The sequence below is a fragment of the Pleurodeles waltl genome, chromosome 6, assembly GCF_031143425.1.
Source record: "Pleurodeles waltl isolate 20211129_DDA chromosome 6, aPleWal1.hap1.20221129, whole genome shotgun sequence".
NCBI classification, from domain to species: Eukaryota; Metazoa; Chordata; class Amphibia; order Caudata; family Salamandridae; genus Pleurodeles; species Pleurodeles waltl.
Window position 1 is genome coordinate 809,267,605 of NC_090445.1, and position 21,112 is coordinate 809,288,716.

A 21,112-nucleotide genomic window follows, 5' to 3' on the forward strand; every position below is an offset into this window, starting at 1 on the left:
CATGGCATCTCTCCCAATATGTGCCTGCCCATGGTAAAACCTTGCAAACTGTGACAGAAGACTGTTCGGCAAAACAATGTTTCCCTCATCTGAAACCCACAAATCATCTGGTCTTTGTACACATTGCATCTTAAGCCAAGAGCACTTCTCTCTGCTGGCATGACCCTGCAACAATTTTAATTTCTCCAACGTGTCAACCACTCTTAATGCATAACCTGTGCATGTCTCATTTTCTGTTTCAGGTAACAATTCCCACTGATCCTTGAACGATATACAGTTCAATGCACAAAACCTTGCGACTTGATCTGCATATCTGTTTCCCATTGACACAAAGTCTTATGATTTCACATGAGCACTGCATTTCACCACGGCAATTTCAAGAGGTAACTTAATTGCGTGCAACAACTCCTTAATTCTTTCACTATTTTTCACTGGAGAACCAGAGGAGGTCAGAAAAACCCTCTATGACCATAATTGGCCAAAATCATGGCCAATTCCAAATCCGTATCTGCTGTCAGTATAGATAGTTACCTTCATTTTGTCAGCGGCATGGCATGCCCTAGTGAGAGAAACCAATTCAGCCACTTGAGCAGAATACACTCTTTCGAGCCAAGATGCTTCTAGGGTACCAGTGATTGTACACACAGCGTATCCGGCTCTCAGTACTCCTACTGAGTCTCTTAAACATGAGCCATCAACAAAAATAATGTAATCTTTTTCTTCCAATTGGGTATCTCGAATGTCAGGTCTCGGTTTGGTGCACAGTTCAGTTACCTCAAGACAATCATGTTCTACCTCATCAGCATCCTCAACTTCTGTATTCTCATTTAGAAGCAAAGTTGCCGGGTTCAACATGGTACATCTTTTCAGTGACATATTTGGTGACCCCAATATAATTGTTTCATATTTCGTCAATCTGGCATTTGTCATGTGCTGAGTTTTGGTCCGGGTCAATAAAAGCTCGACTGAATGTGGGACCATAACTGTTAAAGGGTGTCCCATCACTATGCCTTCACACTGTGTGAGGCTTTGACCAACTGCTGCAACTGCACGCAGACAACCCGGTAAGGCTGATGTGACTGGGTCCAAAGTAGCTGAAAAATATGCTACTGGTCGGTTTGCACCTCCATGGACCTGTGTCAGGACAGACAAAGAACACGCATCATGTTCATGACAAAATAGGACAAAAGACTTCGTGTAATCAGGCATACCTAAAGCTGGAGGCCTGCACATACACTCCCTCAGCTCGATGAATGCTTTCATCTCTTTCTCAGACATAGTTATGGTATCTGGGCCATCCTCAACCTCCTTAACTGTCAGTCTCACCAATGGCTTTGAGATGACTGAGAAATTCGGGATCTACTGACGACAGTAGCCCACCATTCCCAAAAACATTCTAACATGTCTCTGTGTCGTTGGGAGTCTCATTTGTAATATTGCGGTCACTCTTTCCTTGGAAATTTTCCTCGACCCTTTCTCAATCAGATGTCCTAAATATTTCACCTCCTTCTGACAGTATTGCAGCATCTTTGGGGACACCTTATGCCCAATTCTTTGCCAAGTGGTTCAGTAAGGCAATAGTATTGTACTTTTAATCATCTCTCGTTTTAGATGCAATCAACAAGTCGTCAATGTACTGCACTAGAGTCAATTGAAAAGGCAATTCCAGTGACTCCAAATCTTTCTTCAATATCTGATTGAAGATGGAAGGTGATTCCGAAATCCCTTGGGGGATTCAACACCAACTGAAACCTTGTCCAAGAATTTGAAACTGAAAAGAAACTGGCTGTCCTCGTGAAGAGGCACAGAAAAGAATGCTTGGGACAAATCAACTACCGTAAACCACTCTGCATCGCATGGGACCTGAAACATATTCACAGCTGGATTTGGCACCACTGGGCAACACTTCACCACTATGTCGTTGATCTTTCTCAAGTCTTGAACAATTCGAACTTTTCCACAAGGCTTCCTCAGTCCCATTATAGATGACTTACATGGGCTGCTCATCACTTCGTTCAAGACCCCTTGTGTCTTATCCAGGTGACTGATTGACACCTGATCTGTTCAGTATAAGTCAATAAGGACGCTCAATGAAGGACCACATGCCAATTATGAACACAATTTAGCTTTACTAGAATTTCAGGTAAATGTAAGCATTTGGAACATCAAAGTAGTAGAATGAAAAATAGCAATAAAGAGCATCCATTTATATATGAGCACACGACAAAGAACATCTATTCATATATGAGCAGAGAGTTAATTGACATTTGTTTATATATATATGCAAAGGATTCATTGACATATATAAGCTTTGATTAACTGTATACTAAACATGTATTTCAATTACTGCAGCAAGCTCATACTAAAATGTTCAGGAAGCAAAATATAAACTACCTGAATACTTCAGATTATAAACATAGTGCAAGCATAACAATCAATCACAGTAATAGAGCAGAGAAACAAAGGCCTTTCATCCCTGGGTGGAACTTAACTTAGTCCATGAAATGCTGGGAAGCCCTCTACCACCCGCTTGGACCTCTCTCCCCCTCGAGCATCACAGTCTCTGAACAGCAAAACAGGGAGGCAGCGCTGTGGGCTGGCAATGGCAGCTTTCACAACCCCATCTGCGAGCTTCAATCCCCTCACCGCACTTCAGTCCTTAAATAACCTGAAGCTTGGATTCTATTCTATTTTAGCTGTGTTATCAGCAAGTGTCCCTTGGCTGCTCTGCCATTCCCAAGGTTGACACGACCTCCGTCTTTCTCTCCTACACATCCTGTTTCTTACACATGCAGCTGCGAATAACTTTATCCATGGAATGTTGGAAAACAAACTTGAAAACGACATTGTGGACTTTTCCACGTTGTTCAGGTTTCACCAGGCATCACGCTCATCTACACTGTTCTAGCTAATTAATCCTTCGCGTCACAATGTCTTCCGCACCTTTCCCTATACTGATCACTTTGCTTCACAAAGTCTGCAATTATCTGCGTCTCCTGTATGAGGACATCCTGCGCCATGTGGTACTGCGGAACCTGGGGGAACACAGCATGTGGCTTCACTTCGACTTTGACTGGTTCTACTCCTTTTATCAGTCCCACTTCCTTTTCTGTCAAATCCCATACTTTCTCTGTGACTGTCCCCTGCAGATCTGCGGGCAAATCAGCCACTGTGAACATTGGGAAGAAGCTTATCAGAGGGTACTCCTCATCTGTTGTCTCCGTCTCAGGCTCTGAGTTCTGACCATCATCCCCTTCATAGTCACTGTTTGCTGCACCTCTATCCCTTCATTGGAACAGGTGTTAGAACACCTCGTCTTTCACAGTAAGTCTCTTCCCAGTTGGGACACTGGACTTGAATCGCAAACCACAAATCTGTGCAATCCCTGGAAAGTACCAATCTCAACCTGAACCGGATCTGTGATCGGGTTAGTCAGGAGCTGGTTTGCTACTCCTACTACCTTTATTGTACATCCCGAAAGGGGCAATTTCGGAACCTCTGCTCTTCTGACCGTAGAGCGTGTAGCTCCTGTGTCAACCAAAAAAGAGACCTTGTGACCCATCACTTTACCTTGCACGTAGGGTCCTCTCTGATCTACTTCTAGGGATGCTGCCAGTCTACACTCCTCACTATCTGAACTGTCATCCGACCATTCATCATTTATTCCATTCTCACCACGCAAAGGGAACTGTTGTACTACATTGTTTTGACTCAGTCCTTGACCTGTGACCTGTTGAGGAAGCATCACCTGTTGCTGTACCATTGGTGCTAAGGGCAACTGCATTTGCTGTCTAGGTACCACGGGAATCTGCTGTCGCATTTGCGGCATCTGTACTGGTTGTATATGTGGCATCTGCACTTGTTGCATGGGTTGAAGACCCTGCATCTGAACCATGTTATTCTGAAAGTTCGGATTTGGACCCCTCATTCTTTGTCATTTAACATTTTGGAATGTATTGACATCATTGCTTTGTTAAACAACACCCTCCTGCACCACCATCGGGCATTCCCGCTTCCAGTGTCCGATGCCCCCACACGCATGACATGGTAACACCTTCTTCATCCCTTGCACATCATTTTGAACCACTACGGTATTCATGTCTGGACCACGGTTCACAACACCTCCCCGACCTCTGCCTCTCACTTGCGTCTGAAACATCCCGTTTCCTTGCGGCTGTTGCACCATTTTCTGTACTCCATTTCCCTGCATCTCTGCTTGTGCTGCCTTAATTTGTATCACCATCACTTTCTCCTTCAACTTTCTCTGCTTCAACTCAATCTCATCACTACAGTATTTTGCATACTGTAACACCTCATCAATCGGCTTTGCTTGCCAACAGATCAAATGATTCTTAATCATCTGGCTAATCTCTGGCCTCAGCCCCTCAATGAACCTGAACACAAGGTGATTCATGTCCTTTGCCTCTATAACCTCTGTACCGCTGTAATGCTTGAACGCATTCAACAACCTCTCATCGTAGGCATGTATCGACTGTTTAGCTTCCTGTGCCATTCGATCAATTTTTTCCTATCAATATTCTGCGGTGACACCTTCTGCTTTAAAAACTCAATCACTTTATAGTAGTACATCATTACATCAAGAGACGGTGCTCCTGTGGTTCTTTCCCTTGCCGGTTCCGCTGTCGGCCAATCAACACTTCTCTTGCATTTAATCCACAAATCGGCTGGAACAATAATCTCAAACAGGGTATTCAGGTCTTCCCAAAGACACTTCGAAAGCTTTACAAACCTATCTGTCTGCTGATACCACTCTATTGGCTTCTCTCTCAACCTGGGAAAGTCATTGTAAATGACAAAATGTCACCCCTGGACCACGGTACGTGGACAAGAACCCCTCCAGCTGTCTCTCTCTTGGGGTACGCCTTCATTGTACCAGTGTCAGGCACTGATTTCGCCTGCTGCTGCTCCGAGCAGTCGCTTTTCCTTTTATCTCTTTTCTTTGCCCATCTACCTTCCCACTTTTCTAATGCTCCCCTAATTTGGGCGCTCCGCAGTATCTCTTTGAGGTGTGCCTTCATCCCAGTAGACCTCATGTGATCAAAATCCTTCAGCTCAAAGTCTAACCTGTAGTTCCTCTTCAGATGCTTAGTATTGTCTAAGTCTATGCCATATTTGTCTGCTAGGCTTGCCAAACTCTGATGCACTTTGCTCACTTCTTTAGTTATTTTCGGGCACAAATACCTCAATTCTGCCTCAGTATATGACTCTAGTCTGTTCACTCCCATGCTTCCTTCAACTAGTTCAGCTGCTTCCATGCCCAACCTCACAAAATTCAGGTACTCTTCTCTTTCCGACCGCTCTGCTGTCACAGGGGTAGTCTGTGGTGAATTTAACTTGTCTAACCATTCATTCAATTGTTGCGCAGTTAAACCTTGCAAAGAGAGATTCCCAGCCTGCATTACTGATGTTTGCGGCCCGTTTGCACTTGAGATCTGCGGAGTCAGCAGTCCCAAACCTGAGAGTCTCATGGCATCTGGAGGAACCCCTATCAGACTGAAGTCTAACAGGGATCTAGACCTCTCTACCATCTGTTCCACTGTAGTCATCCCTTGAGAGCTCCCTACAAACCCTCCTCTTGTCATGTCTAGGGTAATTACTCCCTGATCACATATGCTAGGCTTGTGCTGCGCATACAATGGTACTGGTGGACCAACTGTAATGGGTAAGGATATAGCGGCTGGTGCTGGCTTATTCCCCACAACCTGTGGAACACTGGCTCCCACATTCTGATTCATTATCTGTGCCGTAGCTAACTGCGGTCCTGTGACCGAAGTGTAGCTTGGAACCATCTGTTGCTGTGGCTGGGGCAATAAAAGTGGAGTTGGCTCAATCTGTACTAACTTGGGTCTCATATATGCCTGATCCGGTGGCACCATCAAGCTTGTAGTTGTCTCTAATATCGGGACATCAGGGTAGAGTCTTTGAACCGGTGGTGGCTGCAACTGTGTCTGCATCTCTGGGGCAGTAGACACACTGACACTATTTTGTACCGGGGCTGGTGTCGCAACTGTATTTATCTGTGCTGCATTTGCTGTCCCCTGGTCCTGTGTCGAATTTACAGGACCTGCACTAGTACTTGGTCTATTGCCATCCATGGCATATGGCGGTGGACGATCATGTAACAACTTATTGAGGAACTCATCATCATCTGAGTCATCTGCATCTGCCCAAGACCTTTTGGTCTCCTTTTCCTTGCTAGAACCCTTATCCGTTTTACAAGTGGCCTTTCTTCCTTGTTTGTCAGCTTCTTGAGTTATTGCCGGAAACATCCTAACTCCGTCTATTATTTCCCTTCTCTACATTCTGTGTTCACTATCCCATCTAGCCTCCGCTAGTGTCTTTTCTGCTTTCCTCATTCTCCTCTACAATTTTTGTTGCCGTTGTCGTATGGCCATCAGTTCTCAAATTGCTAAGGCCTCAAACTGGGCTGGTCTCGGAGGCGGCTTTTGTTCATTTAACGCCTTCCGCAAATTCTCTAAGATCATTATATTGAATGACCCGTTCTCTGGAAACGCTAAACTCCCATCCTTTTCTGTTAATTTGCACCATTGCTTTAGCCAAAGACATGGTGCGACCCCCTTCTCCTCCATTATGGCATAAGCCAGAGTATCCTCTGGCGGTGTAGGTTCCCCCACACTCGTGGTAATGTACACATCTCCCCTCAAAGCGCTCCTTAGAGCTTTGAAGAACTTAATTTGTGCGTCTTTTGTTTAGTTTATAATTGAATCAGGAAGTGACTTTAGTTCCCAGAACACCCTTCACCTACCTTCTCAACCAATTGCCTCTCATGGACGGCTGCCAATCCATGCGCGACCCTTCTCACCAACTGACCTATCCCAGCGCGGCTCCAATGAGATCACACTCACACACCCTGCGGCTGACAAAGTCTTGCGGCTTGTCTTCCTCACTTCTAATTCGCACAAAACTAATGCAATATATTGCGAGTGCTAATAAAACTCAAATTTGCCGGTTTACTTCAGGAAGGGTAACACAATCGCTTCAGAACTTTAGAGATTTCACTTTAAGCCTCGGCCGCTACTCTCTCCTTCTCAGATCCCGCACTCGCAAGCAAAATTTGACCCGCAAATTTTACATCACCCGGCCTAAAATTCTTGAAAACCTCACAATTCACCTGCGATATGCATAAGCTGTGCAAGCGCAAACCCTACGTCACTCACTCTATCACTAGAACGCCGAGAACATACCCAACTCACTTCAGCAGGCTCCGAGGTTCTGGGAAAGTCATTTGGGACTTATGGGCACATCATCCTTCCAATTTTCATTATCTGGAAAACAATTCTAAAACAATGGTCACTCGTCTTAGGGCCCCAAAGGGCCGAAACCGTCCTCTGCTACCAGAACTGATAACGCGTCCCGACCTAGCTAATTTTACTTATACGGGGACTCGTTTTAGGCCAATGAACCTTTTGACCCTGATTGGGGGACTACAGTGGGTAGTTTGCCCACTGTTCAATCCTGGGGAGTGCAAGCCACAGTCTCTCAAGTGTCTCAAGTGGGTGGTTTGCCCACTGCATTATCCTGGGGAGTGCAAAGCCACAGTCTCTCAAGTGTCTCAAGTGGGTGGTTTGCCCACTGCATTATCCTGGGATGTGCAAAACCACAGTCTCACAAGTCTCTCCAGTGGGTGTTTTGCCCACTGCTGCATCCTGGGGAGTGCAAAGCCGCAGTCTCTCAAGTGGATGTCATTCTCCACTGGTTCTGGAGGGGACTTTGTGGCCAGAGTGCTTCATCCTGCCAAGGACAGAGGTAGTGGATATCATTCTCCACTGGTTCTGGAGGGGGCTTTGTGCCCAGAGTGCTTCATCCTGCCAAGGACAGAGGTAGTGGATGTTATTCTCCACTGGTTCTGGAGGGGGCTTTGTTCCCAGAGTGCTTCATCCTGTCAAGGACACAGGTAGAGGATGGCATTCTCCACTTGTTCTGGCGGGGGGTTTGTGCCCAGAGTGCTTCATCCTGCCAAGGACATAGGTAGTGGATGTCATTCTCCACTGACGGTGGGCCAACATGGAAGCTGTCCAGGCCCCTGGAACGGACCACCAGCCACGTACGACTGACCACTTGGGATGGCAGCCATGTCTGCGGTGGTGCCACTGGCACAGGATGTGATGTGGCCGCTGGCGGTGCTGGCAGAGGCCTCAGTGGCGGTGGTGCTTGCGGCGCTCATTGGGCAGCGGTGTTGGTGGGTGGCTCAGTGAGCGTGCTGCTGGTGGCAGTGTCCTGGGCGGCGGTGCTGGTGGCTGGCTCTGTGAGCGTGCTGCTGGCGGCGGTGTCCTGTGCAGCTGTGCTGGTGGCTGGCTCTGTGAAAGTGCTGCTGGCGGTGGTGTCCTGGGCGGTGGTGCTGGTGGCTGGCTCAGTGAGCGTGCTGCTGGTGGTAGTGTCCTGGGCGGCAGTGCTGGTGGCTGGCTCTATGAGCATGCTGCTGGCGGCAGTGTCCTGAGCAGCGGTGCCTGTGGTGGCGGTGCATGTGGCGGTGCCGGTCTTGTCTACCATGCAGGTTGGCGGCGACTTCCCTTTCTTCCTCTGGCCCTTCCCCACCTTGGATGGTGGTGCAGCTGTCTTGCCACTCACAACTGTGGTCCTGGGAGAGCCCTTGGTGGCAGGTGTTTTGTACTTCTCCCTCTGGGCTGTGGCCAACTTCTTTACTTTTTGAGGTGGGGGAATGTCTTTATGCTGGCTTATTGGCACACTGGCTGCCCTGCTGCTTGGCGCACTCCAGAAGCCGGTTACTGCTGGCACCCCTGATCCCGGTGATGTGGTGGCTGAGGTGCTGGTTTGGGACCTGGATAGGCGGGCCCTAGGGGACGGAAGGGGTGGGGGAGGTGTAGGGAAGAGGTCAAGGTTTGACAGGAAAAGTTTTTTAAACACACTGGGATGGGTAGATGGAGGTGGTTTGGGAGTGGAGGAAGAGGTAGTGGTTGAAGGGATTGTACATTTGCTGGGGGAAGGTGCATGGACTGGAGGCTGTTGTGAGGTGGATGGCTGTTGGGTGGGTGTGTGACTGAGTTTTGTGTAGTTTGGGAGGAGGGCTCACAGACACACTGAGAGAGGACACAGGGAATGTGTGAATGGTAGTGGGGGTGGTGAGTTCACGTTAGCGGTCTGTGGTGATGGGCGTGCTTGTGATGGACGCGGTGGCTGAAGGTGGGGGACACAGTGGAGACAGTGGATGTTGGCATGTCTGCATGGGTATGATGCTTGTGTGAGTGCCTGTGGGATGTGTGGTGTTTATGTTTGCCAAAGCTACCCTTGTGTGTTGAGGTGTGTGCATGCTGGTCTGATGGTGTGCTTGGGATAGGCTGAGGTCCTGGGGGTTGGGTCTGGGTGGAGGAAGATGGAGTGGGGAGGCTGGACACAGGGACAATGGCTGCCATCAGTGCTGAGGCCAGAGTCTGAAAAGCTTGCTGTTGGGCTGCCTGACCAGAATGATTGCCCTCCAGGTCTGCATTGGTCTGTTGCAACTGCCTCTCTACACCTTGGATGGAATTCAGAATGGTAGACTGCCCAACAGTGAGGGATCTGAGGAGGACAATGGCCTCCTCACTGAGGGCAGCAGGGCTGACAGGGGCAGGGGATGAAATGCTTGGGGCAAAGGAGATGCCCACCCTCCTGGGTGAGAGGCCACGGGATACACGCTGAGGGGCTGCTGGGAGGTGGGTGATGGTAGAGGGGTGGCGGCTGTACCTGTAGATGCAGTGGGCACAGAGGGGCCCGCCACCGCAAGGGAGCTCTCATCAGAGGAGGAGTCAGTATCGCTGGTCTCAGCTCCTGTCCCTGCCGTGGAGCTCCCCTCGCCCTCCGTCCCACTGGTGATTTTGGAGTCCGTAGTCTCACCCTCCAGGTCCATGTGGGATACAGCTCCCTCCTGCTCCAATGGCACTGCACCTCCGCGTGATGATGCTAATGCACACAAGAACAAGGAGACCACAAAAAGGGGGGGGAGAAAGTAGAAAGACATGTTCAGTGCATGCAATACCGCTACCGTTGGCGTACACTACAGACACAGCAGCCCTTTGCACTACCCCATGCACTAAGAGTTCCCTAATTAATCACAGGGCCATGGGGTACAAGGCCTATGCCCGATTGCTGCACACATGGAAGTCACAGGAGCCTGACTAGGGGTAGATGGCTCTTACCACAGGTCGGGATGGGTTGCCACTGAGCCTGCCTCACAAAGGGTCCTTGCCTTCAAAACTCGCCCTGGCCTAGTGTAACCCACTGCCCACCTCCCCCACCCAGACACCTCCCATGCATGCTGAATTAGCTGAATGAGAGTGTACTCACCACCTTGTGGCTGCTGTGATGCCCTCAAGCGCCCATCCAACTCCTGATACACCACCGCCAGGATCCGGAACATCAGGGGGTCATGGTGCGATGGGCACCCCTCCCACGTAGGGAGGGCATCCCCAGCTGGGCCTCTGCCGTCTTCTTGCTCCAGTGGCGAATGTCCTCCCATCTTTTACAGCAGTGGGTGCTCCGTCTGTGGTGGACCCCAGGGTCCGGACTTCCTTGGCGATGGCACGCCAAATATACTTCTTCTGGTGGGCGCTGACCTAGATGAATAGTACAGGGGAAAAGGAGAATATATAACCGTCCAGACCGTCACTGTCATTGGCCCACGTTCCCACCCTTGCCCTGATGCACATACACTCACCGTCCGCTCATGCAGGCCTCATTCCCCCCCATTCTCCCATCCACACCACTCCAAACAGGCATTGCCCATACAGCATGCTCACAGTATACTCACCTGTTTGTCTGGAGGACCGTAGAGTAGCATGTACTGGGGGAGGACCCCATCCACTCCCCCGAAGTAAAGGCAGGGGCCCTTTCCCCATACACTGTAGCCATTGTCGCTTCCAGACTGAGGTCACAGCAGCACTTGCAGTGTAGGTCCTCTTCTGTCGAAGATCAGGTATCAAGTGAGTGAACAGAGATAAAATGGCGGTCATGTCCGCGGCGGTGTGTACCGTCACCGCCGCCGTACATCGTCATTGGCTCCTGGGACCCATAGGGTCCAATGTTAACCAATGCAGGATTGCGCCGTGGTCTTCAACAGCCTACCGCAACGGTGTACAACGCCAGCGCAGTTACCTCATATCCCATTGTCCCACCTTACAGGTCAGGCAGCCGCCATTTCAGGGGGCCATATGGCATTAATTTTAAATGCGTCACACATATCTAGGCCTTGCATACACACTAAGACAGGCACATAGCAGATTGATAAATGTGTGGAATAAAGTTATGTTTTCGTACCTCAGTGTTGGCTGACCCTCTGCCCGCTGTTCTCCTCCATTGAGCACGTCCGCTGGGGGAGGTCAGGAGATGGCGGCATCCTCCGGTGTACTGACCGCTGGTGGACCTGTCCACAATGGAAGAGCGACATGTAATTGTCACCTACAGACTTGACCGTGCCACAATCCATGAACTGTGTGCCCAGTTGGATCCAGACCTGATGTCAGCTATCCGCCATCCCACAGGTATCCCCCCTCTAGTGCAGGTCCTGTCAGTACTCCATTTCCTGGCAAGTGGGTCTTTTCAAATGACAGTGGCCATAGCATCAGGGATGTCCCAGCTTATGTTCTCCAACGTGTTGTCCAGAGTGTTGTCTGCCCTGCTGAAACACATGTGCAGCTACATCGTTTTCCCTTGTGTGGAGGATTTGCCTACAGTGAAAGGTGACTTCTATGCTGTGGGACATATCCCCAACATCATAGGTGCCATTGATGGTACACATGTGGCCTTGATCCCCCCGCAGGATTGAACAGGTGTACAGAAACCAGAAGAGTTACCATTCAATGTATGTGCAGATGGCGTGTTTGGCCGACCAGTACTTCTCCCATGTCAATGCCAAGTTTCCTTGCTCAGTGCATCACGCTTACATTCTGAGTAATAGCAGCATCCCTTATGTGATGGGGCAACTCCAGAGGCACTGTGTGTGGCTCTTAGGTGAGGACATAGACCCTATACAGTGTGAATATTTGTCTGGGATTGTCCCTAAGGGTTAGGTGACTCTGGCTACCCCAACCTGTCATGGCTACTGACTCCAGTGAGGAATCCAAGGACAAGGACAGAGGAATGGTACAATGAGGCACATGGGCGAACTAGAAGGGTTATAGAGAGGACCGCCGGCCTCCTGAAGGCCAGGTTCAGGTGCCTCCAAATGACAGGTGGTTCCCTATTCTACTCACCAAAGAAGGTGTGCCAGATCATCTTGGCCTGCTGTATGCTGCACAACTTGGCTTTGCGACGACAGGTGCCTTTTCTGCAGGAGGATGGTCCTGAAGGAGGTGTTGTGGCAGCTGTGGAGCCCATGGACAGTGAAGAAGAGGAGGCAGAAGAAGAGGATATCGACAACAGAAACACCGTGATTCATCAATACTTCCAGTGAGACACAGGTAAGAAGACATCACTGCCTCCTACATCTGATACACTTATCTACCTCTCATCTGTCTGTCACTTTCACCCAGTGTATGGACCCTAATTTGTCACTTTCCCTTTCGATTTCACAGATGTGGGTCCCACTGTGTGACCTCTGCTATGTTTCCTCATGGACTATAGCTGTGTGACATAGGTATGTTGACAATACAATGGACATTGCTATTTCCCTCAGTTATTGCAAATACACATTTGTGAAAGCACAGACTGACTCCAGATTGTTTTGTGATTTAAGGGTGTTTATTTAAATGCTAAATAGTGGAGGGGGTTGTAAAATGGTCAGGGGTGATGGTGGAGGAATGTCCACGTCAGAGTCCAGTCTATTAGTCTCACAGGTGCATTGTCCAAAGGGGCATAGGAAGTGGAGCTGGGGCCGTTTAAGGATGGACAGGGTGACAAAGTGGGACAGAAGGATGACAATCAGAGTGGTCTCATTTCTTGGTGGGGGTCTTGGCATTGTTCTCTGTCTTTGTCCTGGATCTCAGGGACCGCTTGCGGGGTGGTTCTCTATCTGCAGGGGGTGGGGTGCTGGTGTCGTGGTCTTGTGGTGGTGCCTCCTGTCCACTAGCGCCGGCGGAGGTGGTGGGCAGTTCATCGTCCAGTCTAGTGTCAGGGGTCCCTTGTTGTGCCACAGTGTCCCTCCTGGTGTTCATGAGTTCCTTCAGCACCCCTACAAAGTTGCCCAGGGTGGTATTGATGGATTTGAGTTCCTCCCTGAAGCCCAAATACTGTTCCTCCTGCAGCCGCTGGGTCTCCTGAAACTTGGCCAGTACCATTGCCATTGTCTCCTGGGAATGGTGGTAGGCTCCCATGATGCTGGAGAGGGCCTTGTGGAGAGTGGGTTCCCTAGGCCTGTCCTCCCCCTGTCGCACAGCAGACCTCCCAGTTCCCCTGTGTTCCTGGGCCTCTGTCTCCTGAACCGTGGGCCCACTACCACTGCCCCCAGGTCCCTGCTGTTCTAGGAGTGGTGGGTTAGCCTGGGTTCCCTGTAGTGGTGGACACACTGCTGCTTGACGTGTCCTGGGGACAGAGGTATGGGCCCGCTGGGTGGGTGCTGTGCTGGTGTTTCCAGAGGGGGGAGGCTCTGTTGTGGCTTGTGCCAGTGTGAGGGGAACCGACTGTCCAAAAGTCCCAGATGGGCCGGGCTGGTCATTTAGATCCAGTTGGACAGAGCTGCTGTCATCACTGAGGGCCTCTTCTGTGGGTGGAGTGGACATGTCTGGAACCTCCTGTCCGGTGACGTTGGATAGGGGGTCCTGCAGGGGTGTAAAGGCATGATTATTGCATCTGTGTGTTCCATGGTGTGCAATGGGTGGGTGACCCTGTACCCTAGTGCTTGCATTCCTGTGTAGGAACTTGTGTGCTAATTGTTTAGGGGTCTGTGTGGGTATGTGTAGTGGCCATGCATTGGTGATGGGTGTCCATGCTTTGTTGTTGCATGCAGGGCTTGGTGTTGGGATGTGTGGTTTGTGATAGTTGGACATATGTGAGGAGTTGGAGTGATGAGGGTGAGGGTGGGGGTATGTGATAGCATGCAGGTAGGATGTAATAGTTAAGAGTTGACTTACCAGAGTCCATTCCTCCTGCTACTGCTGCGAGGCCCTCAGGATGCATTATAGCCAAGACCTGCTCCTCCCATGTTGTTAGTTGTGGGGGAGGAGCTTGGGGTCCGCCGCCAGTCCTCTGAACCGTGAACCGTGTCTTGAGACCACGGAAAGCACCTTCCCCGGTAGGTCGCTCCACCTCTTCCTGATGTCATCCCGTGTTCTTGGGTGCTGTCCCACTGTGATGACCCTGTGCATGATTCTGCGCCATAACTCCATTTTCCTAGCCATGGTGGTGTGATGCACCTGTGATCCGAATAGCTGTGGCTCTACCCAGATGATTTCCTCCACCATGACCCTGAGCTCCTCCTCAGAAAACCTGGGGTGTCTTTGCGGTGCCATGGGGTGGTGTGGGTGATGTGTGAGGTGGTGTGTGTTGTGATGTGTGGGGTGATGTTTATGGGTGTGTGATGTTTTGTGCATGGATGTGTATGTGTGATGGTGTTGTGTGCCTCTGTATGCTGGTGTTGACTTTGCTGTACTGTGTTTCTGGCCTTCGTCTAAATGTTTGGTAGTAAGGGTTTGTGGGTGATGTGGGCGGGTGTTTTATATTGTATTGGGTGTGTGGGAGTGGTGTGTGTATGTGTATCAGGTGTGTGTATTTGAAATTGTCCAAAGTGGTTGTGTTTTGTAAATGTGTGTGTATTTTTAGCATGGCGGTGTGTACCGCCAATGGTTTACCGCGGTTGAAAGACCGCTGCGTGGATTCGTGGGTCGTGATAGTGTGGGCGTATTCCTGTTGGCTTGATGGTGGAGGTTTTGTTATCACCAGTTTATCACTGACCTTTGATGTGGTGGATTTGTGTGGGTGTCTAGATTTTGGCGGATTCCAAGCTGTGGGTCGTAGTAGCTGTAGCGCAATTCCGCGGCCGTGGCGGTGTGTTGGCGGTCTTCTGCATGGCGGTAAGTGGCATTTACCGCCAATGTTGTAATGAGGGCAAAAGTCTCTCAGGATAGCTAAGAAGAATAACGGCTTCAAGAGTGGCAGGGTAAAGGCGAGTAATGGCTCAAAAATGGCAAAGTAATAATGACTTGGTAATGGCAGAATAAGAATGGCTGATTTCTCCTTTTGTTACGTCGGTATATTAAAGTTGCTGGACAAGTCTCTAATTTCCAATTGGGCAATTATTGGTGCATCGTTATCTCTGTCCAATAATCCGTTGATCACCTTACTAGAATTTTCACCTAAGACAGTTCTCATGCAGTTTATTGGCTCCCGTGATTGGCGTCTTCAATGGGTAGAATGTCAGGCAGGAAAAGTTACACTAGTCACTCCAGTAAGTAGTTCCATTGTCTTCCCTTGGTTTACGTGACCTTGTACCTGTTGCTAATTACACTGTTGCATTCTGCAAGAATGTCTCCTTGAGCAAGTCGGGTCTCATGAGAAAGAATTCACTACAGTTACACACATATCTCTAGCTTCTGGAAAAGTACAGCATCATGTCCTTCAGGAAGACAGCACACTGCACGTTAGAAAAACACATTTAACATGAGACCAGGCAGCTAGGCCCATACCCTTGCTAACTAAGGCCTAGTGATTAATTTAGCAAAACCCTAATACATAACTCTAGTGCTAATACAAAATCATACATGAGTACATGATGAATTCATTATTAGTCAGTTTCAGCAGTTGTCGTATACATTGGTGGCCACACCCCATGGGCACATTTCAAACGCGTGCATTTGTATTACATTTATGCGGTTTCATTAGACATTACATTGCACGCTTTTCATGTTAATATTGATTATAAAGGTCACACTCCAACAGAATCCCTGGGGGCTCCTGTGGCCAGAGAACCTTTGGATGCATCTAATAAACAGAAGACCTTCCACTGAACATAGTATGGTGAACAGCAACACAGTGAACAGGAGTATGTATGTTAGAAATGGGGTCTTTGGTTGGCAGTCAGCTTGCCCCCTGTCCAAGCAAGCACCCTCTCTCTAGTCAGGGCAAAGGAGAAATACACCCACTTAACCCCCACTTCTCCCCTTGGTAGCTTGGCAAGAGCAGAAAGGCTTAACTCAGAGGTAACATGTGATGTATTTGTACCAACACACACAGTATACAGTGAAAAGACTATGAAATGACTCAACACCATGTTAAAACAATAGCCAATATTTATCTGAGCAAAAGAAGACCAAAATTATAAAAATCCAACATACACAAGCAAAGTTATGAATTTGTCAAAGATTAAACTTCTATATAGCACTTAGAAACACAAATGCTTCAAATTGGTGGTATCACAGTGTTCTGATGGAGTCGTTCGCAACAATCTGATGCTAATGTTACCAGGCACTGAGTCACACCGACCCCCAGGTACAGTACCTTGTGAGAATAAGGAAACAAGTCAGTGCACAGAGTCATGGAGCGAGGCACCACTGGATCTGGTATGGTGCCAGTTCTGGTGCTTCAGGGTGAAGGAGCGGAGGCATCATGAGGAGGCATTGAGTGCTTGCTGTGGAGCGGTGGAGGTGAGGGGGCATCAGTGCGGAGCTTCAGATCTGCGCACTTCCGGTGGAGTCAATATCCGGCAGTCACGTCATGGTGTGGCAAAGTCAGGTGTCTTGAACATTGGTGACACAGCACTTTGGGACTCATGGAGTCACGGACTTCAGCGAGGCTGCTGCCGTGTTGAGCCTTCGGAGTCGTTGCACTTCAGCAAGGACCACAGCTTCAGTTGCAGGCAGCTTTGCAGAATCTGGGAGCAGCATCAGTCTAGGGTCATCAGAAGTCGGCGCACTTGTTTCTTCTTGGTTTTCCCCCAGCTTCTCCTTTCAAGGGCCCAGGGACAGCATTAGGCAGCACTTGGCAGGGCAGGAGTGCAGGTGGTGGCAGAGAAAGTCTTTGATGGCCCTGAGGTTTTAGAACATGGGGAAACCTCAGTCCAAGCCCTTGGAGATACACCTCAAACAGGAATATACCACAATGTCCAGTCTTTGTCCCCTTTCTCAGGCAGAAGCAGCAACTGCAGGATAGCCCAACAAAGCACAGTCACAGGCAGGGGCAGCACTTCTCCTTCAGCTCTTCAGCTCTTCTCCTGGCAGAGGTTCCTCTTGAATCCTTGAAGTGATCTAAAGTCATATTTCTATCTGCTCTGAAGGGGAAAGTGCACTTTAAGGATATTTAAAGGCAGCCCCATTTGTTAACCTGTTAGAGAGCTAGGCCTTGCAACACTGAACACCACATTTGGCAGTATTTCACTGTTGGGACATGTTAACACACACCAGCACATGTCCTACCTTTAACATACACTGCACCCTGCCATGGGGCTACCTAGGGCCTGGCTTAGGGGTGCCTTACATGTACAATTAGTGCTGCAGGCCTACGAGTAGCATTTTTGTTCAAAGAAATTCACATAACTGGATACATACATACAATTAAATTACAAATGTTTACGTACACAAGGATATGCCGTACATTACTCTTTGAACATAATGGTTAAGTACGAAAGAACCAACTTTTGAATAGTCTTCTGAAGATAAGACAGTTGTTCGTGGACCTTATATTTGAGGGCAATGAATTCCATAGTTTGGCCGCTTGGATAGAGAAAGATGTATCACCTGCTGTCTTTTTCTTGTGTGTTGGGGTTTTGAGACAAGGTGCCAATCTTACGAGGAGGTTCCTTGGTTGAATGTTTTTGGTGATTTTAGTCCTGATGAAAAGCAGTCCTGTTCCATGTGCTGCTTTGTGGGTGATACAAAGAAGCTTGAAGGTGGATCTTCTAGCAACCGGTAACCTATGTAGGGCCATCAAGGCAGAGGAGATGTGGGCTTGCGGCTTTACATGCAGACGTAATCTGGCAGCAGAGTTCTGAATACATTGTCGTCTTTTCATAGTTGATAGAGATGATCCGTGGAGGATATTGGCGTAATCCAGTTTAGACAGTACAAAAGAGGTAGTAGCCTGGACCTTGTGTGGAAATCCCAGGTAGTGAAAAATGCATCATAGAGTTTTTGTGGGGATGATGTTGTATAGATATTTTAGCCATATTTTGGACACTTATTTTAGAAAACTAGGCCTGCTGTTGTGCACTTTAGCCCACTTACATTTCATTCAGCATCGCTTTCTTTTTCTAGCGTTAGCCACATTTGCGATGTTGTTTTATTTTCTCTATCTGGTTGTTCTTTCATGTAGGAAAGCCTTGCATTCTTAGCACTGCATTTATTTCGCTTCATGCTTTCCTCAAGGCTGCAGTCACCTAGGGTTGCCAGCAAAAAGTGGTACGCTGTGTCTCCAACATTCATAGAAACATACACATCCTTACGTGGGGACATTTTCCTACTACCCATTGTTTTATTATAAAAACACTTCTCTGTCCCATACACGCTAGAGCGAAATTCCAGCCAAATGAACACAACTGCATGCTGATTGCTGAACATCTTCACCACAGCTGTTTGCTTAGACTGCTGAATCCCAGGCCTACATGGGGACGGTGCATTTCTAGACAATAGGCTTTCTAGCTCAGGTATTGGGATGATGTCTTCCCAGGGGGGGAAACCTGAAGGATGTATTAGGGCTCATAATGCTGTGCTGTAACATAGCTTAGAAAGGAAATAAATATACATATCACTCCTAGTGACAGTATGGTGGGACTGTTTTTGTGTTTCATTCTCCTTGTCACAATTTTGCTTCTAGTGTGTTTTGTTATCCTAGTTATTGCAATACATGGTGTTTTATCCAAGATGCAGTTACTTCAATGAACCTCATTGAACTGTATTCTGCTTCCATGTGTCTTTGCCTTTGTGAGACTAATGTAACTAAGAGATTCCATGAGGAGTCCTCTCTGTCATGAGCTTGGTTGCCATAAAAACCTGTATTGGGGCGACAGGTGTCACATGATATGGAATTGTACGCCGTACCCCACAATTCAGATGATTCTGCCACCCACATACAGTAGTCTCATTCGGATAATGAGAACCTATGTGACAATGAAGCTTGATCTTGCTAACTTGTCCTCTTGGGCATTCATTGTGAACATGGAGCCCATGGTAATTCCAAGGTTTCTTACTTCCTCAGCACTTTAGAAGGTGGTCCCAGATTGTCAGGCCAGGTGCAGAGTGGGTCATCGTTGTTCACTCGCATGTGAGCATTTCTGTTTGGAAGCATCCAGTTTGAGATGGTTCCATGTCATCCACTGATCAACGGCTCTGAAGCAACTGAAGAGTTTTGAGTTTCCAATGTCTTTGGGGCTTTCAAAATTAAGGAGTGTTTGAGTGTTATCTGCATAGTTGTAGCATGTGAACTAAAATTCATTGATCATTGTCGGTAATGACTTCATGTAGATGTTGAAAAGCCTGGGTGAGGTGATTGAGCCTGGGGGGGACTCCTGCTTTTGTGAAGTATGGTTTGGATGAGAAAGGGGGAGTGTGAATCACATTTATTCTGTTTAGGAAGCAGTCCCCTCTATGCAGGCTTCATGGAGTCTTTGTATTAGGGTGTCATGGTCAATTGTGTGAAAGGCAGCTGAGAGGTCCGAGAAAAGTAGTGCAGCAACTCCATTGCATTCTACTGTGTTTTTGAGGTCATCCCAGATGGCGATGAGGGCAGATTTTGTACCCTCTTCCTGGGCAGAATTCCGTTTGGTAGTCTGAAAGTATGGATTTATCTTGAATGTGAACTTTGAATTGTGGCATTTGGTTGACCCGTGCTCTTTCTATCAGTTTACCCAGGAAATGTCCATATGAAATTGGCTTGTAGTTGTTGGGGTTCTGCGGATCAAGGTTTGTTTTCTTTTATAATGGGCATATGTTACCTTTTTTAAGTTTTCTGGAAAGATTCCTGTAGTTAAAGAATTATTGACAATTCTTCTCACTGGTGTGGCAGCAGAGATAGATAAAAGAAGGTTCTTGAAAATGTACGATGGAAAGGGGTCAGAAGGGCAGCCATATGGCCTCTTGCATTGACCAGATCCATAAAGGCACGTTGTGATATTTGTTTGAAGGAATGCATGAGTGGGTTGGCTTACTTGTTGAGGGTATTTTTGGAAATGGGTTGGTGCTGGTGGCTTCCCTTTGTTTTAAATAGAAGTCCAATGTGTTTGCTTTGGTTGTGTAATGATTTTCCAGTTTGTCGGTGCATTCTTGAGTAATGGGATGAGTTCTTTCTGTGCATTTACATTTACTAAATGGGGTGAGAATTTTAGTATTTGCACATTTAGCATTTTGAATTCTGTCTGAATGGTACCTATTTGGCTTTTTTGATTGTTGATTTGTATATTCTGATAAGTTTTCAAAGGTGAAGTTTGTCTTGATTGCTGAACAAAGAAATGAAAAAAGGGACAGCAGGCCTATCTCAGCACCCTCACCATATCTCAAATGTAGTTGCAAATTACAAGTCACAATGTGCCACTGATGTATACACCTGCTTCCCAATAGGTGTTAAATGATTAATCTTAAAGTCCAAAAATGGCAATGAACCATCCACCTTAAATCAACTAAGACTGTCCAATACATTTAGGCACATATTTATGGGAAAATGAAGGAGCGTGATGCTGTACCAAAATTGGCAGTGCTGCGCTCCCTCATTTTCACAACACAGGGATGCGCCGTATTTAAGTGAATACACTGAACCCCTGCATTGTCCCCTGTGCTGGCGCTAAATTTAGCTGCCAGCACCACTGCAGGCATCCTTGAACCATTGTGCAAGGATGTCTGCATTGAAGGGTGTGATTATTTATGTGTGGGAAGGTGTCCCTTCCTGCACATAAATAATCGCTAACAACGCTTTGGCACCTCTGCGTATGCTGCAGAATGCAGCATATACCGAAGTGCCAAAGCGTTGTTTTCAAATGATAATTTATGTGCAGGAAGGGACACCTTTCTGCACATAAACAATAATTTGTGTCTTTTTCCTATTTCAATGCGTGCTGCAGAATGCTTATGGCGGATTGGACATCCCCGTTTTGTTCAGTGTGCTTTATGTAGTAGGAATGTTGTTCTCTTTTTTCAGCGTGTAATGTCTGCTGACTTACGATGGAGTATATTCCCCATTTTGTTTGGTGTGTTATATGAACTAGGAATTAGGTTCTGCATAT